This window comes from Amblyraja radiata, chromosome 20, assembly GCF_010909765.2.
Source record: "Amblyraja radiata isolate CabotCenter1 chromosome 20, sAmbRad1.1.pri, whole genome shotgun sequence".
In the NCBI taxonomy this organism is placed as follows: Eukaryota; Metazoa; Chordata; class Chondrichthyes; order Rajiformes; family Rajidae; genus Amblyraja; species Amblyraja radiata.
Genome location: NC_045975.1, coordinates 41,118,183 through 41,126,393, shown reverse-complemented (window position 1 = coordinate 41,126,393; position 8,211 = coordinate 41,118,183). Strand labels below are relative to the sequence as shown.

General features: G+C 43.9%; 1 protein-coding gene across 6 annotated transcripts in view; it reads right to left on the bottom strand.

Moving 5' to 3' along the window:
• Positions 1–8,211, bottom strand: part of plekha7 (pleckstrin homology domain containing A7) — a 303,895-nt gene that overhangs the window by 244,645 nt on the left and 51,039 nt on the right. The gene's annotated exons all lie outside the window — the stretch shown is intronic.

Below are 8,211 nucleotides of genomic sequence, written 5' to 3'. Positions count from 1 at the left end.
TGCATATCCATGCGCCTATCCAAAAGTCTCTGAAATAGAACTATTGTATCTGTTCACCACCACTTTCAATAAGAGGGTGGTGGGTATAGTATGAGTTGCCAGAGGTGGTAGTTGAGGCAGGTACTATTACGACATTTAAAGACATTTGGATAGGCACCTGGATAGGACAGGTTTCGAGGGATATGGACAAGCGTGGACTAGTGTAGATGGGGCATGAACAAGCTGGACCAGTTTCTGTGCACTATAACTATGACTATCCCATGGCAGCACATTCCAGACACCCACCACACTCTGTAGAAATAACAACTTGCTCCGCACATCTCATTTAACCTTTGCTCATCTCGCCATAAAGCGACATAAAGAGGGAAAAAAAGATTCTGACTATCATATTGTTTAATAATAATAATAATAATAATAAATACTTTATTGATCCCCTCAGGGAAATTCAGATGTCCAGAAGCTCCCAACCAACAAACCCACAGATTCAAAACGAACGCAGACAGAAAATACATAGAATACAATGTGGACACTACCTGAGAGCAATAAATACTTAAAAAGACCAATAATTAACAGTTAAAAATTAGTAATTGCAAAATGCATCCCCCTACAGCCTAGCGGTCCGAATTATAAAATCTAATGGCTGCAGGGATGAAGGATCTCCTGAACTGCAGATGCTGGAAAATCGAAGGTAGACAAAAAAGCTGGAGAAACGCAGCGGGTGAGGCAGCATCTATGGAGCGAAGGAAATAGGTGACGTTTTGGGTCGAGATCCTTCATCACAACCTTCTTCACTATCTTATTGATGACTCATAATTTTAAAATACTTCTACAAGGTCTCCCGTCAGCCTCCGGTGTTCCAGACAAAACAATCCAAGTTTGTGCAACCTCTCCTTATCGCTAAAGCTTTACGACAATTTTAAATAGTGACTCAAGTGACTTCAATTGGAACTTAGTGCCCTCCATAATCTTTGGGACAAAGACCCATCATTTATTTACAGTGCATTCAGAAAGTATTCAGATCCCTTCACTTTTTCCACATTTTGTTACGTTACAGCCTTATTTTAAAATTGATTAAAACATTTTTTTTTAAATCATCAATCTACACACAATACCCCAGAATGAAGCAGCAAAAACAGGTGTTTTGAGATTTTTGCAAAGTAATTAAAAAGAAATAACTGAAATATCACATTTACATAAGTATTCAGACCCTTTGCAATGACACTCAAAATTGAGCTTCGGTTCATCCTGTTTCCATTGATTATCCTTGAGATGTTTCTACAACTTGATTGGAATCCAGCAGTGGTAAATTAAATTGATTGGACATGATTTGGAAAGGCACGCACCTGTCTATATAAAGTCCCACAATTGACAGTGCATGTCAGAGCAAAAACCAAGCCATGAAGACCAAGGAATTGGCCGTAGACCTCCGAGACAGGATTGTGTCGAGACACAGATGTGGGGATGGGTATAAAACAATTTCTGCAGCATTGCAGGTCCTGAAGAGCACAGTGGCCTCCGTCATTCTTAAATGGAAGAACATTGGAACCATCAGGACTCTTCATAGAGCTGGCCGCCCGGCCAAACTGAGCAATCAGGGGAGAAGGGCCTTGGTCAGGGAGGTGATCAAGAACCCGATGGTCACTCTGACAGAGCTCCAGAGTTCCTTTGTGGAGATGGGAGAACCTTCCAGAAGGACAACTATATCTACAGTACTCCACCAATCAGGCCTTTATGGTAGAATGGCCAGATGGAAGCCACTCCTCAGTAAAAGGCACATGACAGCCCTCTTGGAGTTTGCCAAAAGGCATGATACACACGATTCTCTGGTCAGATGAAACCAAGATTGAGCTCTTTGTCCTGAATGCCAAGCGTCACGTTTGGAGGAAACCAGGCACTGCTCATCACCTGGCCAATAACATACCTACGATGAAGCATGGTGGTGGCAGCATCATGCTGTGGGGATGTTTTTCAGCGGCAGGAACTGGGAGACTAGTCAGGATCAAGGGAAAGATGAACGGAGCAAAGTACAGAGAGATCCTTGTTGAAAACCTGCTCCAGAGCGTTCTGGACCTCAGACTGGGGCGGAGGTTCACCTTCCAACAGGACAACGACCCTAAGCACACAGCCAAGACAACGCAGGATTGGCTTCGTGTCAAGTCTATGAATGTCCTTGAGTGGCCCAGCCAGAGTCCGGACTTGAACCCGATTGAACATCTCTGGAGGGACCTGAAAATAGCTGTGCATCGACGCTCCCCATCCAACCTGACAGAGCACGAGAGGATCTGAAGACATGAATGGGAGAAATTACCCAAATACAGGTGTGCCAAGCTTGTAGTGTCATACCCAAGAGGACTTGAGGCTGTAATCGCTGCCAAATGTGCCTCAACAAAGTACTGAGTAAAGGGCCTGAATACTTATGTAAATGTGATATTTCTGTTATTTATTTTTAATTATTTGCAAAAATTTCTAAACACCTGATTTTGCTTTTTTATTACAAGGTATTGTGTGTAGATTGGTGATAAAAAATAAAATGAATTTAATCCATTTTAGAATAAAGCTGTGACATATCAAAATGTGGAAAAAAGTGAAGGAGTCTGAATACTTTCTGAATGCACTGTATTTGCCTCTGTACTCCACAATTTGTGATTTGTAATAGAAAAAAATCACATGTGGTTAAAGTACACATTGTCAGATTTAATTAAAGGGTATTTTTATACATTTTGGTTTCACCATGTAGAGATTACAGCTGTGTTTATACATAGTCCCCCCATTTCAGGGCATCATAATGTTTGGGACACATGGCTTCACAGGTGTTTGTAATTGCTCAGGTGTGTTTAAATGCCTCCTTAATGCAGGTATAAGAGAGCTCTCAGCACCTAGTCTTTCCATCACCTTTGGAAACTTTTATTACTGTTTATCAACATGAGGACCAAAGTTGTGCCAATGAAAGTCAAAGAATCCATTATGAGACTGAGAAACAAGAATAAAACTGTTAAGAGACATCAGCCAAAACTTAGGCTTACCAAAATCAACTGTTCGGAACATCATTAAGAAGAAAGAGAGCACTGGTGAGCTTACTAATCATAAAGGGACTGGCAGGCTAAGGAAGACCTCCAGAGCTGATGACAAAATAATTCTCTCTAGAATAAAGAAAAATCTCCAAACACCTGTCCGACAGATCAGAAACACTCTTCAGGAGTCAGGTGTGGATTTGTCAATGACCACTGTCCGCAAAAAACTTCATGAGCAGATATCCAGGGGCGACACTGTAAGATGCAAACCACTGGTTAGCCGCAAAAATATGATGGCCAGGTTACAGTTTGCCAAGAAATACTTAAAAGTTCTGGAAAAAGGTCTTGTGGACAGATGAGACGAAGATTAATTTATATCAAGAGTGATGGCAAGAGCAAAGTATAGAGGAGAGAAGGAACTGCTCAAGATTTAAAGCAAACCACCTCATCTATGAAACACGGTGGTGGGGGTGTTATGGCCTAGGCTTGTATGGCTGCTGAAGGTACTGGCTCATTTATCTTCATTGATGATACAACTGCTGATGGCAGTAGTATAATTAATTCTGAAGTGTATAGACACATCCTATCTGCTCAAGTTCAAACAAATGCCTCAAAACTCATTGGCCGGCGGTTCATTCTACAGCAAGACAATGATCCCAAACATATTGCTAAAGCAACAAAGGAGTTTTCCAAAGCTAAAAAATGGTAAATTCTTGAGTGGCCAAGTCGATCACCCGATCTGAACCCAATTGAGCATGCCTTTTATATGCTGAAGAGAAAACTGAGGGCACTAGCCCCCAAAACAAGCATAAGCTAATCAGTCTGAAGAAGGGTTTCCTATTTACCTATTTCTTTCGCTCCATAGATGCTGCTGCACCCGCTGAGTTTCTCCAGCACTTTTGTCTACCTTCGATTTTCCAGCATCTGCAGTTCCTTCTTAAACATAAGCTAAAGATGGCTGCAATACAGGCCTGGCAGAGCATCGCCAGTGAAGACACTCAGCAACTGGTGATGTCCATGAATCGCAGACTTCAAGCAGTCATTGTATGCAAAGGACATGCAACAAAATACTAAACACGACTACTTTCATTTACATTACATTGGTGTGTCCCAAACATTATGTTGCCCTGAAATGGGGGGACTATGTTTTTTTATTTTATTTTTATTTAACCTTTATTTAACCAGGATAAGTCTCATTGAGATTAAAAATCTCTTTTACAAGAGAGTCCTGGCCAAGACAGGCAGCAGCACAGATCCACAGTTACAGACAATAATTTTTTTTTTAAAACAGAGAACATATAAATAGAGTCACAGTCAGAACATCATCAAACAAAGCATATGTATAAACACTGCTGCAATTTCTACATGGTGAAACCAAAATGTATAAAAATGGCCTTTATTAAAATCTGACAATGTGCTCTTTAACCACATGTGATTTTTTTCTATTACAAATCTCAAATTGCAGAGGCAAATAAAAAAAATGATGGATCTTTGTCCTAAACATTATGGAGGGCACTGTATGTACAACTTTAGAGATACAGAAAGAGGTCCTTAGGTTCACTGAGTCCGCATCGACTAGCGATCCCCGTACACTAGCCCTATCCTACACACTAGGGACAAATTACAATTTTACCAAAGCCAATTAACTGATAAATCTACACTTCTTTGGAGTGTTGGAGGAAGTCGGAGCTCCCAGAGAAAACGCACGTGGTCACAGGGAGAACATACAAACTCCGTACAGACAACACCCATAGTCAGGATCAAACCTGGGTCTCTGGTGCTGTGATGCATCAACTCCGCCGCTGCACCACCGTGCCTTACTTATCCAGTCTCATGCCTTTCTGCAGTTATTCCCTACGCCACTGAATAACACAGCATAACTGCTTTCCAATGTAAAATTGCTTGGACACGTTAATTAAAATCTGACCACCATTTCATGCAAGCTCGGTGGAACTTGAGCAGATATGCCAAGGAATGTACTTGACCTAGATTCTAGTCAACAAGCAGAATTCACACAGTGAACTGAAAGCAGTTTAATAATTCCAAGTCTATTTGCAGTCCTGCCACCACAGTTTAAACACCCCTAATCAAGGAGAGCATTTCTTTCCATAAACCTTATTCAAACTCATACTGGCAAATGAACATGTACAGCAGAATCAGAGGAACACTGTGCTTCCATGATTGCATCTTTCAGTGATGAATTTGATCGTCACTTAATACAATTACAATGGAGCGCACACTAAACCCCTTCTGGCATCTTGCCAGAGTAGAGGGGTAGAAGCCTCATCTCTTTCCCAGCTCACTCTCCACAGCCTATAGGCTCATGCACAAGTGTTTTCTGAAAGAAGCAAGTGTTTCTTCCTCTCATGTCCTTCCAGGCAGAAACCTTTCCTTGTTCTCCCATGGAAAGAGAGTTTTAAAACATTACAGTCTGCCCACTGAATGTGCCGTCCAAACACATTCATTGGCGATTGTGGATTAGATCGCGGGACTTCGACACATTTCTATGCAGTTTAATATATTTAGCTTTAGTTAGTTTAGAGATACAACACAGAAACAGGTTTTTCAGCCCACCGAGTCCACACCAACCAGCGATCCCCGCACATTAACACTATCCTACACACACTAGGGACAATTTTACATTTACACCCAGCCAATTAACCTGCAAACCTGTATGTCTTGAGTGTGGGAGGAAACTGAAGATCTTGGAGAAAACCCACGCAGGTCACGGGGAGAACGTACAAACTATGTACAGACGGCACCCATAGGTCAGGATCGAACCCAGGTCCCTGGAGCTGTAAGGCAGCGACTATACCGCTGCTCCAAGCCACAAAGACGCACAGAATCTCGAGGTTCATGTTTGGAACAAGACTATGTTACACTCCAACTATTGGGGAATTGTATCTTTACATAGCATCATACAGCACAGAAACAGGCCCTTCGGCCGAGCTCGTCCCATATCCCTCTAAACATTTCCCATCCATGTATCTGTCCAAATATCATTTAAATGCTGTTACTGTACCCGTCTCAACTACTTTCTCTTGCACCTTGTTGCATATGCCCACCACGCCGAGTGGGAAAAGTTGCCCTTCAGGTTCCTATTAAATCTTTCTCTTCAGTCTCCTCCGCACATCCCTAAGACAAGTGGGTTTGCAGGTTAATCGTTCTTCTGTAAATTGCCCCTGGTGGGTATGGAGTGGATGAGAAAGTGTGATAACACAAAACAAGTGTGAACGGGTGATCGACGGTCGGCATGGACTCGGTGGGCTGAAGGGCCTCTTTCCATGCTGCGTCTCTCAACTAAATTACATACCATACACAAATCCAATCAAACCAAACTCGCATACAATACACACAGCAAATAGGAAGATAGAGCAGCAATTACAAATAGCGTTGGGTTTACAGGTTGGAGAGGCATTCAAAGGTGGAGCTTCTTCTTTGTAGGCCCCCCTCAGTCATGACTGACCATGGGTGATGCATCTGAGTTGTTGGCTGCTTGCTCCAAACCTCGGCTCGAGCAGCAGGTGATGTGTGGTCGGATGCAAGCATGGGCGATGTCATATGTTGCCCATGCAGCACGTCCCCCCTCTCCACGTCGGGCTGATTGATCCAAAAGAACAGCAGGGCCGTTACACTTTGGCACCAGCCGTTGCAGGAGCTGCCAGAGCGAGGTTGTAGACAACGACAAACTGCCTTAGGGGCTCCAACTCCGGATTTTCTTGAGGTTTACTCCAGGAGCCTTTTCCATGACTGGATATGGCCACAAGGCAGTGGAGGTTTTAAATCAGAGTTTTCCCTCTCCTAGATGGACCGCCTTCCCAGGCTGACGAGCCCCATCTGCTCAAGACTCGTGGGGGCGGGTGCGGCTACCTTCTCCTGCAGGTCTATAGCACCTGCCCACTGCCCAAAAGTGGAGCCATTATATTGCATGATAGCAAACCCTCCTCTGGGACCAGGATGTAACCAGTCGCCATGCTCGGATTCCATCTTGGGCAGGATAGATCATCATCTGAAAGGGCCTATCACTTCCCTCATCAAATGCTGCCCGATTTGCTGAGCGTTCAAGATTTCAAAGTCAGTTTATTGTCACCTGTACCAATTGGACAGTGAGATTCAAATGACCATACAGCCATACTAAAACAAAAAGCAACAAAACACACAACTACATAAAGTTATCATAAACAACCTCCACAGGAGATTCCCCATGTTCCTCACTGTGATGGAAGGCAATCTCCTTCCTCTTTATTCTCCCGTGGTCGGGGCAGTTGAACCATCCGTCGGGGCGATCGAAGCTCCCGTAGCCGGCGGTCAAACCCCCTGCGTCGGGGCGGTCGAAACTTCCGCATCAGGGCTGTCGAAAGCTCCTGCGGCTTGGACTCCCCGAAGTCGGTCTCTGACCAGAGACCGCGGGCTCCACGATGTTAGAGTCCCATAGCTCCCACGGTTGGAGCCCCTTAGACGTCCCCCCGACAGAGATTGCGAGGTCCGTGATGGGAAGTCCGCAGGCTCCCGCGATGGAGCTCTCGGTCGATCTCCAGCAAAGGCTGCCAACTCTACGATGTTAGGCCATAGTGCGGACGGAGATACGACACGGAAAAAAAAGAAAATCACATCTCCATCGAGGTAAGAGATTTAAAAAAAGTTTCCCCCAACTCCCCCCCCCCCCCCACACAAAACAAGCTAAAGAACATTAAAAAACAGACACAAAGGAAAGGACAGACAGACTGTTGGCGAGGCAGCCATTGTTTATCTTACTTTTGGTTTGCCATCTTTCATCAATTTTCCTGCCATTCCTCTAAATCACAAGAAAATAATCCAAATGCTAAACCATGCAGAAACTCTAACTATAACTTTAGTGCACACTCAGTAAATTCCGACACCCAACAGCATTCCTTTTTCACAATTGTTTGTTTAGTTCAGAGTAACAGCGCAAAAACAGGCCCTTGGGCCCACTGAGTCTGCACCGACCAGCGATCCCCTTGTACACTAACACTACCCTACACACAAGGGACAATTTACAATCTTGACCAAAGCCAATGAACCTACAAACCTGTAGACCTTTGGAGTGTGTGAGGAAACCAGAGCACCCAAAGGTCACGGGGAGAACATGCAAACTCCACATAGACATCATCCAATTGGTCACGGGGAGAACATGCAAACTCCACATAGACAGCACCCTCGGTCAGGATCGAATCTGGGT